Raw genomic sequence first — 15,603 nt, forward strand, 5'->3', positions numbered from 1 at the left:
CGACCCAGAATATATATACTTTATGGGGTCTTAGAACAATATTTCGATGTGTTACAAACGGAATGACAAAGTTAATATACCCCCATCCTATGATGGAGGGTATAAAAATATATAATAATAATTCCATGATTTAAAACTGAATTTAATTGGCTTTAGTGCCATATAGGGTTCACTTTATTTTGTTGCATTACAAATCAGCCACCCTGTGTATACTTTAATATGGTCTTAAATCGATATTGTGATGTGTTACAAACGGAATGGCCAACTTATGATACCCCAAAACCTATGGTGACCAATATAAAATGACGCATCTTATCATTGAGTTTTCCAAAAAATCGTACAGAACTCTCGCATACGAGAACAGTTTTCCACGAATGTTAGTCAAATAAGCACCATACCTAAGCGTTATATGCATGTGTTATCACCTTTTTCTTTAGCCATTCCTGGTTTTCATTTCCCAAAACTCCCAAATCATCAATTTTGCAAAATTTTCTATTTTTCTCAATTTTGAGCCTATGGTCGTCGTTGCTGCTCCATAATCCATGGTCCCAGTGGAGGAATTTTCTAAGCATCGAATACAATTATCAACTTTTTTTCTTTCGTTTTTTTTTTCTGTTGCGGCAAGTACACTTCAAACCAGCGTTAATTGACTCAATGCAAACTCTATGGCGCCAGTAATTAAAACTACGAATGCACATGCACTTCTCTCACATCCACTACGAATATAATTTCCAACTCGAAAATTGAAGACAAAAAAAAAACTCAAACGACTAATGAAAATTGCTGAACTAAAGCACCAAAAAATAGAACTAAAACAAATTAATCACCCAAAAACTCGGTTCATTCCTGATGCCATGAATACGTTGTGCTGAGGCAGCTAACACAGTTTCACTGTCACACACACATACACTCAACCAAGCTCACTAACCCATATAGTAGGTGAAAACTGTTGCACACCTTTACTTTAATGTCTCAATTACAAAATACTCTCGAAATGTTAGGTTGGAAATTACCCAATAGGGAAAGGGTCTTAAGTTGTATTGAATTGAGTACAAGAGAAGCTGAATTACGCCGGAGTCAAGCCCCGTAGCATCCACATGGGATGTGGATTATTAAGCTCTGCTAGAAAAAATTTAATTATTACAAAATTTTATTAAAGATGCTAAATCATATAACATGCCAATTTGCGAGTCCAAATAAGAGCCATATTTAAATTCAACATGGGGATCGGTCTGTAGGGTTAGGCATAGTGACAGCCGATTAATTTTAGACTCACTTAGACTAATCCGTCAATTTTGATACATCAAGTGGTGAATTTCTATATTACCAATGAGTGCTGCCCGAAGCTTTGTTTAGCTGAATGATAAAGGATCTCATTTTCCGAGTAAGGCGTTTGCGTTGAAACCATTTAGATATGCTTTGAAATATCACCAGCATTACTGGTCATGGACTTTTTAAAAATATTCGACCTACGTATGTAAAGTTTCAAGCCGGAATCATGTTTCGTTCGTGATTCCAAACAATTTTCTATAGAAATAAAATTTTGGTGGATTATTTTTGGCGATTTGGACCAATTTTTGTGTGATTGGTCATAACTATAGACCGATATGGACCAATGGACCAATAGCGATATGGACCAACAGCGCAATGTACCAAATTTCAAACCAATCGGATGAAATTTGCTCCTCCAAGAAGTTCCGGAGGTCAAATCTGGGTATCGATTTATATGGGGGCTATATAATTATGGACCGATATGGATCAATTTTTGCATGGTTATTAGATATCATATATTAACACCACGTACCAAAATTCAACAGGATCGGATGAATTTTGCTCCTCCAAGAGGCGCCGGAGGTCAAATATGGGTATCAATTTTTTTTGGGGCTATATAATTATGGACCGATATGGATCAATTTTTGCATGGTTATTAGATATCATATATTAACACCACGTACCAAAATTCAACAGGATCGGATGAATTTTGCTCCTCCAAGAGGCGCTGGAGGTCAAATATGGGTATCGATTTATATGGGGGCTATATATAATTATAGACCGATATGGACCAATTTTTGCATGGTTATTAGAGACCATATACTAACACCACATACCAAATTTCAACCAGATCGGATGAAATTTGTTCCTCCAAGAGGCTCCGGAGGTTAAATCTGGGGATCGGTTTATATGGGGGCTATATATAATTATGGACCGATATGGACCAATTTTTGCATGGTTATTAGAGACCATATACTAACACCACGTACCAAAATTTAACCGGATCGGAGAAATTTTGCTCCTCCAAGAGGCTCTGGAGGTCAAATCTGGGGATCGGTTTATATGGGGGCTATATATAATTATGGACCGATATGGACCAATTTTTGCATGGTTATTAGAGACCATATACTAACACCACGTACCAAAATTTAACCGGATCGGAGGAATTTTGCTCCTCCAAGGGGCTCTGGAGGTCAAATCTGGGGATCTGTTTATATGGGGGCTATACGTAAAAGTGGTCCGATATGACCCATTTGCAATACCATCCGACCTACATCAATAACAACTAGTTGTGCCAAGTTTCAAGTCGATAGCTTGTTTCGTTCGGAAGTTAGCGTGATTTCAACAAACGGACAGACGGACGGACATGCTTAGATCGACTCAGAATTTCACCACGACCCAGAATATATATACTTTATGGGGTCTTAAAGGGTCATACGGTCAAAATTTGGTCAAGGGAAAACGTGTGTAAATCGGTGAAATCGTTTATTTAACAAATCAAATTAAATTTCTTTTTCAAGTTCAATTAGTATAAAATTCAGGAAAAATATTCAGTTAGGCTTTCGCTTTTCCAAATCCGAATTGCCGGGCCTCACGCTTGACACCTGCCATCAGATTTTGTACATCCACCTAGTTTGCCTTGAACTGCTGCTCGTCTTTAGCAGTTTTTTTGGTCTTCTTTAGGTTCCGCTTGACAATAGCCCAGTATTTCTCAATTGGGCGGAGCTCTGGCGTGTTTGGAGGGTTCTTGTCCTTGGGAACCACCTGCACGTTGTTGGCGGCGTACCACTCCATGGCCTTTTTACCGTAATGGCAAGATGCCAAATCCGGCCAAAACAGTACGGAACAACCGTGTTTCTTCAGGAAAGGCAGCAGACGTTTATTCAAACACTCTTTCACGTAAATTTCTTGGTTGACAGTTCCGGAAGCTATGAAAATGCTGCTTTTCAAGCCACAGGCACAAATGGCTTGCCAAACCAGATATTTCTGTGCGAACTTTGACAGTTTTATGTGCTTGAAAATATCTGCTACCTTTCCCCTTCCTTTTGCCGTATAAAACTCCTGTCCCGGAAGCTGCTTGTAGTCGGCTTTGACGTAGGTTTCGTCGTCCATTAACACGCAGTCAAACTTCGTCAGCATCGTCGTGTACAGCCTCCGGGATCGCACTTTGGCCGTCGTATTTTGTTTATCATCGCGATTTGGAGTCGATTTGAAGTCGATAGTCCGGCTGGTTTTTTGGCTCGATGCACGGTTGTAGACGATACACCCAGCTTATTTGCGGCATCTCGGAGAGAGAGGTTAGGGTTTCGCTTGAAACTACCGGCAACTCTCTTTGTCGTCTCAGCGGCTTCCGGTTTTCGATTTTCCCCCGATCCAGACTTCCGGGGTGTCGACAAACGTTCCCCAAACACTTTAATTACATTTGTAACGGTTGATTTGGCAACTTTTAGCGATTTTGCTAAAAGCAACTTTTAGCGATTTTGCGTGCGAGTAGCTCGGATTTTCGCGATGCGCGAGCAAAATTTTGATACGCTGCTCTTCTTGCTTGGACGGCATTTTGACAACTGAAGAGTGAATTCCAAAATAAAAACATTCTACACACACATCTTCATAATGAGGGGTGTTCAGGTTTTTTAAATGCAAAATTGAAAGAAATACGTCAAGTTTATATTTGGTCTGCAATTATTGGTACTTTAGAGTAGAAGTTGAATTAAACTCCTTTTGGTCCCTGTCTTAAAAATGGTACAACTTCTCAATATAAGCAGAAATTATGTTTAGTACAATATGCCCGAACTCGCCACAGTCCTCTGGTACACAACCAAGGAATACTGGACTACATCAAGCAAAAGATATCAGAGCTACGCAAAGAGAAGCCCCTAGATCCTACAAGTAATGACCACGAACGTATGCCCGCACATACCAGAATGATCGAACACCCAAATCGAACAATCGCACAAATCATTAGCACACAGGATGGATAGCTTGTCGACTGTGTTCGATTTCCAGTCGACATAAACAATTAATTCAAGAGGAATTAATCAACACGTTCATCACTGATATTGTTGACCTTCTGCATCCAAAGGCAGACTCGGAAAGACGGCTGGGACTTTGGAAAACACCGTATATTTATTCTTTCAATTGAGCGTTATTCGTTGTACATGAGGCTATTTGAACATCGTTCCGCTGATAGTTAGATTCTAATATTTGATAGTGCTCAGAAATTCGTTCCTGGGCTCGTAATACATAGTAACATTGATACCTTCGGCTCTACAGTTCTCCAGTGAGACCTACAGTCCCCCACTGAGATCTTACATTACTAGCGATATCGACGCTAAACATTTCCTCATTGCGAATACACCAGTTCCCAATCAAATCGACAAATAAACACGTTCACGATCATCAACGAAAGAAACTACTCAGCAACAACCAAGCCTATCCCGAAATTCAGTAGCCACCAATCACCAACGAACCGAATGTTCCCATCAATCATCTACGAACTGAAGTTTTCATAAACTTTCTATCATCGATAAATTGAATTCCTCAACATCAAGGAACCGATGATAATGAGCCAACACTATCATCAACTAACGATCATTAATGAGCCAACACTATCATCAAAGAACCGAAGTTCTCATCATCCACCAATCATCTGCCAAGCAGATTATGTCCCGTCCCGATCTTCTGTCTATTAACAGGGAGCCACCGTGGTGCAATGGTTAACATGCCCTCCTTGTATACACAAGGTCGTGGGTTCGATTCCTACTTCGACCGAACACCAAAAAGTGTTTCATCGGTTATTATCCCACCTCTGTAATGCTGGTGACATTTCTGAGGGTTTCAAAGCATCTCTAAGTGGTTTCACTGCAATGTGGAACGCCGTTCAGACTCGGCTATAAAAAGGAGGTACCTTGTCATTGAGCTTAACATGGAATCGGGCAGCACTCAGTGATATGAGAGAAGTTCACCAATGTGGTATCACAATGAACTGAATAGTCTAAGTGAGCCTGATACATCGGGCTTCCACCTAACCTACTAACGAATTCCGACGATCTCTTATCATTCAGTGAATATACTACTTCCCTAGCACCCAAGTCCCTCCTCTCATCAAATCTTGATGACGGTGATGCAGAAGGTGACTGAGCTGAGATCAGCTGACGAGATAATAACCGTGATACAAACGATCCACAATCGTGATGAACTTGTGTTCTTATTCCGAATGGTTAGTTAGACCTGACGGTGATCCAGAAGGTGACTGAGCTGATATCAGCTGACGAGATAACCGTGATACAAACGATCCATAATCGTATAACACTCATTGATAAGAGAAAAGTTCACCTCCTGTAGTATCGCAATAGACTTAACGAATCAATTAGAAGGAAATGTAAACAGTGAGTGACGGAGTTATTCAGTGGTTATCCACATTGCAATGTTGCACTTCCTTTCCGTTGTTGTCCATCAGACTATGGACACGTAAGTGAAGACACGTCTAATTATGCTAAAGTAGAGTGATAGCAAGGGATTAAGTCCCATGTTTTGTCTTCTGTTCTGAAATCAGGAGACGCGTAAAGTAAAGGCGCGTAAGCTACCCAGCACCTGCTTTGAATTTTCGAATCGATGTTTTGAGTGCTCAAAAATTCACTTGTTTGACCTATTGTTAACTTTCCGACTCATATGCGTAAATCCACAATTGATCACCTGTTACGATGCCCTAGACGTATGTCGAAGCATCGCCATCATATTTTTGGAGTATTTCTTTCGACCAATCGACACGAGACTTTTTTTGAGCGATTGACAAATTGCGTGGGATTCAACGCGAACAATTTTTTTACAGTCACGTGTTCATGCAGTATTGAATGTATCACATGATCATGCAATATCAGCTGGCGCACAGCATCAATGGTTTCCGGAAGAATAACAGATTTTGGACGACCTTCACGAAATTCGTCTGGTGTGAACCACGATTGAATTCACAAACAGAGAAGGAATATGATCACCTCAAACATGTTTCAAGAGCAAAATGTTATTTTTGGCACTTATCCCACCATATGGAAGAATGCAAAGATTATTCCGATACCGAAATCTAATTCAGAGTCACGACCCATTGCGATTTTGAGTTCGAAAAGATTTTACATAAGCAGATATATGATTATCTTCTTCGTAGAAACTTGTTATCTGAAAGGCAGTCCGGTTTCCGCAGAGCTCACAGTTGTGCGAGTGCACTGATCGAAGTATCAAAATCAATTAGGAGAAATATTGATGAGAACCATGTCAGTTTTCTTGTCCTCTTATTCAGCGAGGCTTTCGCTTTTCCAAATCCGAATTGCCGGGCCTCACGCTTGACACCTGCCATCAGATTTTGTACATCCACCTAGTTTGCCTTGAACTGCTGCTCGTCTTTAGCAGTTTTTTTGGTCTTCTTTAGGTTCCGCTTGACAATAGCCCAGTATTTCTCAATTGGGCGGAGCTCTGGCGTGTTTGGAGGGTTCTTGTCCTTGGGAACCACCTGCACGTTGTTGGCGGCGTACCACTCCATGGCCTTTTTACCGTAATGGCAAGATGCCAAATCCGGCCAAAACAGTACGGAACAACCGTGTTTCTTCAGGAAAGGCAGCAGACGTTTATTCAAACACTCTTTCACGTAAATTTCTTGGTTGACAGTCCCGGAAGCTATGAAAATGCTGCTTTTCAAGCCACAGGTACAGATGGCTTGCCAAACCAGATATTTCTTTGGGAACTTTGACAGTTTTATGTGCTTGAAAATATCTGCTACCTTTCCCCTTCCTTTTGCCATATAAAACTCCTGTCCCGGAAGCAGCTTGTAGTCGGCTTTGACGTAGGTTTCGTCGTCCATTACCACGCAGTCAAACTTCGTCAGCATCGTCGTGTATAGCCTCCGGGATCGCGCTTTGGCCGTCGTATTTTGTTTATCATCGCGATTTGGAGTCACTACCTTTTTGTAAGTCGATAGTCCGGCTCGATGCACGGTTGTAGACGATACACCCAGGTTATTTGCGGCATCTCGGAGAGAGAGGTTAGGGTTTCGCTTGAAACTACCGGCAACTCTCTTTGTCGTCTCAGCGGCTTCCGGTTTTCGATTTCCCCCCGATCCAGACTTCCTGGATGTCGACAAACGTTCCCCAAACACTTTAATTACATTTGTAACGGTTGATTTGGCAACTTTTAGCGATTTTGCCAGCTTTGCGTGCGAGTAGCTCGGATTTTCGCGATGCGCGAGCAAAATTTTGATAAGCGCTCCTCTTGCTTGGACGGCATTTGGAGAACTGAAAAGTGAATTCCAAAATCAAAATAGGAGCAACATTCTGCACACATACACCTTCAAAATGAGGGATGTTCAGGTTTTTTAAATGCAAAATTGAAAGAAATACGTCAAGTTTATATTGACCAAATTTTGACCGTATCACCCTTTACACAGCAATGGAAATTATAAAACGAATGGAATTGGAATTCCGATTACATTCGAATACTTCAGAACATTGTTTGGTGCTTGCTTTATTGGGGTCTATTTTTTTTTTTTTTTTGGATTCACAATGAGCAAGGTTTATTTTTTACTCGTTTTAGAAATGGACAGTGATGTTACTACTTAAATTGTGTGTCGTGTGCTTGAAGTATTTGCTTGTGTATTCGTTGCAGAGGTTTGTTACGAAAGATGTTCAACAGGAAACGTACTCACGATCTTGATCGTGTGTTTCGATGGGCAAGGTCCAATGGTCTGCTACTAAATGCACACAAGTTTAAATGTTTGATTAAATATACACAAGAATAGAAGGATATCTTTGTCGAAGGATGATATACTGATAAATGGTCAGAAAATCGATGTAGTCACTAGTGCTAAGAATTTAGGAGTGGTATTGAATAGCACTTTGAGTTGGTCAAGTCATGTAAACACAGTCGTTGGACAGACATATGCAAAGTTACGTGTTTTATGGGTTACTCATTCATACACACCAGTCAATATTCGACTTCTCCTAGCAAAAAGTCTTCTGATACCGGGTTTAATTGACGGATCTGAACTCTTCGAAAATTTTGACTCCGTGAGCAAAAATAGACATAACATGGCATTCAATAGTATAGTTCGTTATGTGTATGGGTTACGCAGGACCGATTATGTTTCGCATGTTACAGACTCCCTGTTTGGCTTTAGTTTTAATACCCTGCTTAATGTCAAGTCGTTAGTATTTCTACATAAATTGATTTATAAACGAAAACCAGGCTATCTCTATTATAGAATTCGGTTTACCAGATCTGATAGAAATAGGAATATAATACCCTTTAGAAGGACAAGTCTTGTATCCGAATGGGAGTTCTTTATTGGCACAATACGTTTCTGGAACACTCTACCACCCGATATACAATGCATCAACAACGCATCATAACAGGTTGGCTGATAAGTCCCCGGTCTTACACATGGATGGCGTCGCTAGTATTAAATGCATATTATTTTTATATAGTACCAACCTTCAAATGATTCGTGTGAAAATTTGACGTCTGTAAGTCAATTAGTTTGTGAGATAGAGCGTCTTTTGTGAAGCAACTTTTGTTATTGTGAAAAAAATGAAAAAAAGGAATTTCGTGTTTTGATAAAATACTGTTTTATGAAGGGAAGAAATACGGAGGAAGCAAAAACTTGGCTTGATAATGAGTTTCCAAACTCTGCCCAAGGGAAATCAACAATAATTGATTGGTATGCAAAATTCAAGCGTGGTGAAATGAGCACGGAGTACGGTGAACGCCCGAAAGAGGTGGTTATCGACGAAAATATCAAAAAAATCCAACAAAATAATTTTGAATGAGCGTAAAATGAAGTTGATCGAGATAGCAGAGGCCTTAAAGATATCAAATGAACGTGTTGGTCGTATCATTCATCAATATGTGGATATGCGGAAGCTCTGTGCAAAATGGGTGCCGCTCGAGCTCACATTTGACCGAAAACAACAACGTGTTGATGATTCTGAGCGGTGTTTGCAGCTGTTAACTCGTAATACACCCGAGTTTTTCCCGACGATATGTGACAATGGATGAAACATGGCTCCATCACTACACTCCTGAGTCCAATCGACAGTCGGCTGGGTAGACAGCGACCGGTGAACCGTCTCCGAAGCGTGGAAAGTCTCAAAAGTCCGTTGGCAAAGTAATGGGCTCTATTTTTTGGGATGTGCATGGAATAATTTTTATCGATTATCTTGAGAAGGGAAAACCCATCAACAGTGACTATTATATGGCGTTATTGGAGCGTTTGAAGGTCGAAATCGCGGCAAAACGGCCCCATATGAAGAAGAAAAAAGTGTTGTTCCACCATGACAACGCACCGTGCCACAAGTCATTGAGAACGATGGCAAAAATTCATGAATTGGGCTTCGAATTGCTTCTCCACCCACCGTATTCTCCAGATCTGGCCCCCAGCGACATTTTCTTGTTCTCAGACCTCAAAAGGATGCTCGCAGGGAAAAAATTTGGCTGCAATGAAGAGGTGATCGCCGAAACTGAGGCCTATTTTGAGGCAAAACCGAAGAAGTACTACCAAAATGGTAGGTCGTTATAATCGGTGTATCGCTCTTGAAGGGAACTATGTTGAATAATAAAAACAAATTTTGACAAAAAAAATGCGTTTTTCTTTGTTAGACCGGGGACTTATCAGCCAACCTGTTATTTTAAAAAGAATATTCAAAATTTATTTCGCAATTAGAATATTTAATATTAACATTTTGCTTGTAGATATAATATTGACTCACAATTTCAATCGTCAAGAATGCAATGTAATTGAATATTAAAAGTAGTTTTCTATATGTTTTTCTTTTAATATTAATATTAATTTTTAACTATTTTATTTATTTTAATTTTTTCATCACTACACTCCTGAGTCCAATCGACAGTCGGCTGAGTTGACATCGACCGTGAACCGTCTCCGAAGCGTGGAAAGACTCAAAAGTCCGCTGGCAAAGTAATGGCCTCTGTTTTTTGGGATGTGCATGGAATAATTTGTATCTATTACTTGAGAAGGGAAAAACCATCAACAGTGACTATTATATGGTGTTATTGGAGCGTTTGAAGGTCGAAATCGCGGCAAAATGGCCCCATATGAAGAAGAAAAAAGTGTTGTTCCACCAAGACAACGCACCGTGCCACAAATCATTGAGAACGATGGCAAAAATTCATGAATTGGGCTTCGAATTGCTTCCACCCACAGTGTTCTCCAGATCTACCCCCAGCGACTTTTTCTTGTTCTCAGACCTCAAAAGGATGCTCGCAGGGAAAAAATTTGGCTGCAATGAAGAGGTGATCGCCGAAACTGAGGCCTATTTTGAGGCAAAACCGAAGAAGTACTACCAAAATGGTAGGTCGTTATAATCGGTGTATCGCTCTTGAAGGGAACTATGTTGAATAATAAAAACAAATTTTGACAAAAAAAAAATGCGTTTTTCTTTGTTAGACCGGGGACTTATCAGCCAACCTGTTATTTTAAAAAGAATATTCAAAATTTATTTCGCAATTAGAATATTTAATATTAAAATTTTGCTTGTAGATATAATATTGACTCATAATTTCAATCGTCAAGAATGCAATGTAATTGAATATTAAAAGTAGTTTTCTATATGTTTTTCTTTTTCTTTTAATATTAATATTAATATTAATTTTTAATTATTTTATTTATTTTAATTTTTTCATCACTACACTCCTGAGTCCAATCGACAGTCGGCTGAGTGGACATCGACCGTGAACCGTCTCCGAAGCGTGGAAAGACTCAAAAGTCCGCTGGCAAAGTAATGGCCTCTGTTTTTTGGGATGTGCATGGAATAATTTTTATCGATTATCTTGAGAAGGGAAAAACCATCAACAGTGACTATTATATGGTGTTATTGGAGCGTTTGAAGGTCGAAATCGCGGCAAAACGGCCCCATATGAAGAAGAAAAAAGTGTTGTTCCACCAAGACAACGCACCGTGCCACAAATCATTGAGAACGATGGCAAAAATTAATGAAGTGGGCTTCGAATTGCTTCTCCACCCACCGTATTCTCCAGATCTTGCCCCCAGCGACATTTTCTTGTTCTCAGACCTCAAAAGGATGCTCGCAGGGAAAAAATTTGGCTGCAATGAAGAGGTGATCGCCGAAACTGAGGCCTATTTTGAGGCAAAACCGAAGAAGTACTACCAAAATGGTAGGTCGTTATAATCGGTGTATCGCTCTTGAAGGGAACTATGTTGAATAATAAAAACAAATTTTGACAAAAAAAATGCGTTTTTCTTTGTTAGACCGGGGACTTATCAGCCAACCTGTTATTTTAAAAAGAATATTCAAAATTTATTTCGCAATTAGAATATTTAATATTAAAATTTTGCTTGTAGATATAATATTGACTCACAATTTCAATCATCAAGAATGCAATGTAATTGAATATTAAAAGTAGTTTTCTATATTTTTTTCTTTTAATATTAATATTAATTTTTAACTATTTTATATATTTTAATTTTTACTTGTTTTCTATGATAAAAATCGTTAACATTTAATTATTGTATATATTTATTAGAAGTCGGAGATGTTTTAACATTTATAATCCTGCACTGTAATTATAAGATTTTAATCTTGAAATATCAAAATGTAAAATGTTTGTTTCTGCGTACACCATACCATCGATAAACACTGGTCCTTGACGGATCTTCACCGCATTAATTGAATTAAGTTCTTGGATGCTCTGTTGTTGTAAAAATACTCGCTCGAAAATATTATCGATTAAATCCATTGTTTGGCGATATAAATCTTTGCTGAAGGTGCTGTAACATAAACACCACAAATAGCGCTTGTATGCCAAAAATTTTCTGAGTGCGTATAACCTCAAAAATTTTATGCTTTACAACAGACCTGTCAGTTGACAAATTGCAACACTAGAACAAACGTAACTCTGACGGATGCAAATCTGACGGTGTGTTGGTTTTTGTGTGGCACCACAAGATGAGGTTAGGTTAGGTTATGTGGCAGCCCGATGTATCAGGCTCACTTAGACTATTCAGTTCATTGTGATACCACAGTGGTGAACTTCTCTCTTATCACTGAGTGCTGCCCGATTCCATGTTGAGCTCAATGACAAGGGACCTCCTTTTTATAGCCGAGTCCGAACAGAGAGAAGCTTTGAAACCCTCAGAAATGTCACCAACATTACGGAGGTGGGATAATCCACCGCTGAAAAACTTTTTGGTGTTCGATCGTAGCAGGAATCGAACCCACGACCTTGTGTATGCATGGCGGGCATGTTAACCATTGCACCACGGTGGCTCAAGATGATAGTGCGCTATCACTACATTCAAAAAAATCTACTGCTCTACGGATTAATGTACATCATCTGTAAAACATTTCAATCATCGACAAAGCACTTTCTCGTCTTGTACCCGAATCTCTGTCTCATATATTGGGTCTTATGTAAGTCTTGTTCCAACGATCTTGCCTAAATTTGGGCTTATCAGTCGAAACACTTCATTTCATCTTGGTATCCACTATTTGTTCAGTCATTCATACAGGAGTATCTAGAGGTCCATGCAATCCACTTAGCTAATGCTTTTCTACAACATGGCCAAATGATAGAAATATGGACTTCTGCCACCTACTAATATTTTCTATTTCTTGAAAAATCCTTACCTATCCTCGATTAATATTCCCACAAAACTTATCAAAAATACCAAAGAGCCTTGCGCGCGATAACATGAAGCCACACGTAAACATACACACACATATGTGTTATACCCATACACCGACATACACACATTTGACAAAACATATCACCTAAAGTTTAGTGGATGCAATTTCTGAGCAATGGGAAAAAACCCCACTAGCATTTAAGTACTCTGTTGAGCTCAGCATAATTGCAGATGTTCAAGTACGTGAATACTGTACTGATACTCTTGCCACCCTCCTTTTGCAGGATTTCGGTGATACAATTGAATCGCAGTGACTATGTACGGCTATATAAGGGACATTGCTTCTGTTGCCAATAAATTCCGAAACCTTAAAATGGTAGGGACTCGAATGGATCCAATGCCAAAGTGTGCCACTAATTGCCTCTGCCAACGTAATTTTTTTTTTCGAAATATCGTTGCACGGCAAAAGGACAATGCCTGTTACACTATCGCACACAACCTACATTCAGTTCTGATACTTTGAGTAGGTACACAACTCGATGCGTACATGCAGGCTATAGTCATGGATGCCTGGTATTTGCCAAGGGTTTAGCAAGTGTACATTGACATTGATATGTATGTGTTGGTCCTGTGACGTTATGTTCCTCTAATTGCATTCGTTTAAGTGTGTAGGTGTGGGTCGGTGTGTGTGCGTCTTTATGTGGTAGATATGGAATTTGGGAATGCCAGAAGTGTAAATTGTTTTGTTATTTCTCTTGCTTGTGACTTGGAATGCATCATAAATGGCAACATTCCTAAATGAAGGCCTATTCTTCGACCATACAAAGTAATCTTTTCTAAATGGTGAGACCATGCAAATGGGACGATTTTTAAGAAAAATATGGAACAGAGGAAAAATTAAGCTTAAGAGATGTGATTGTGTATGTGCAATTTCTAGGGAGTTAATATATTTTAGCAAAGTAAAATCTAGATTTTTAGTTGCTTGATATTGGAAGCTAGAAAAAGAAAATCATGTTGCTCACAATATTGAAGAAATTTAAACTTAAAACAAGTATATAACGGCCGTAAGTTCGGACAGGCCGAATCTTATGTACCCTCCACCATGGATTGCGTAGAAGCTTCTACGAAAGACTGTCATCCACAATCGAATTACTTGGGTTGTGGTATCTTAAACTTCTTAATATCGTTTTCTTTTGGTCCATACGTGGTATATATTAGACAAAAGGTAAAAAGGTACAAATAATTACGAATCGATATGGACTTTTGCATGGTACGTAGAGAGCCAGAATTGAAATATAGGGGTCGCTTATATGGGGGCTATATACAATTATGAACTTGATATGGACCAATTTTTGTGTGATTGGGGATCGATTTATCTGAGGGCTATATATAACTATAGACCGATATGGACCTAGTTAGGCATGGTTGTTAACGGCCTTATACTAGCACAATGTACCAAATTTCAACTGACTGGGATGAAATTTGCTCCTCCAAGAGGCTCCAAAACCAAACTTCGGGATCGGTTTATATGGGGGCTACATATTATTATGGACTGATATGGACCACTTTTGGCATGGTTGTTAAATATCATATACTACCACCACGTACCAAATTTCAACCAGATCGGATGAATTTTGCTTCTCCAAAAGGCATCGAAGGTCAAATCTGGGTATCGGTTTATATGGGAGCTAAATATAATTATGGACTAATATGAACCAATTCCTGCATGGTTTTTGGATACCATATACTAACATCAAGTACCAAATTTCAACCGAATAGGATGAATTTTGCTCTTCCAAGGGCTCCGGATGTCAAATCTGGGGATCGGTTTATATGGGGGCTACATATGATTATGGACTGATATGGACCACTTTTGGCACGGTTGTTAAATATCAACTACCAACACGTACCAAATTTCAACCAAATCGGATGAATTTTGCTTCTCCAAAAGGCACCGGAGGTCAAATCTGGGGATCGGTTTATATGGGGGCTATATAAAGGGTGATTTGTTAAGAGCTTGATAACTTTTTTTTTAAAAAAAACGCATAAAATTTGCAAAATCTCATCGGTTCTTTATTTGAAACGTTAGATTGGTCCATGACATTTACTTTTTGAAGATAATTTCATTTAAATGTTGACCGCGGCTGCGTCTTAGGTGGTCCATTCGGAAAGTCCAATTTTGGGCAACTTTTTCGAGCATTTCGGCCGGAATAGCCCGAATTTCTTCGGAAATGTTGTCTTCCAAAGCTGGAATAGTTGCTGGCTTATTTCTGTAGACTTTAGACTTGACGTAGCCCCACAAAAAATAGTCTAAAGGCGTCAAATCGCATGATCTTGGTGGCCAACTTACCGGTCCATTTCTTGAGATGAATAGTTCTCCGAAGTTTTCCCTCAAAATGGCCATAGAATCGCGAGCTGTGTGGCATGTAGCGCCATCTTGTTGAAACCACATGTCAACCAAGTTCAGTTCTTCCATTTTTGGCAACAAAAAGTTTGTTAGCATCGAACGATAGCGATCGCCATTCACCGTAACGTTGCGTCCAACAGCATCTTTGAAAAAATACGGTCCAATGATTCCACCAGCGTACAAACCACACCAAACAGTGCATTTTTCGGGATGCATGGGCAGTTCTTGAACGGCTTCTGGTTGCTCTTCACTCCAAATGCGGCAATTTTGCTTATTT

Source organism: Haematobia irritans, chromosome 1, assembly GCF_050003625.1.
Source record: "Haematobia irritans isolate KBUSLIRL chromosome 1, ASM5000362v1, whole genome shotgun sequence".
NCBI classification, from domain to species: Eukaryota; Metazoa; Arthropoda; class Insecta; order Diptera; family Muscidae; genus Haematobia; species Haematobia irritans.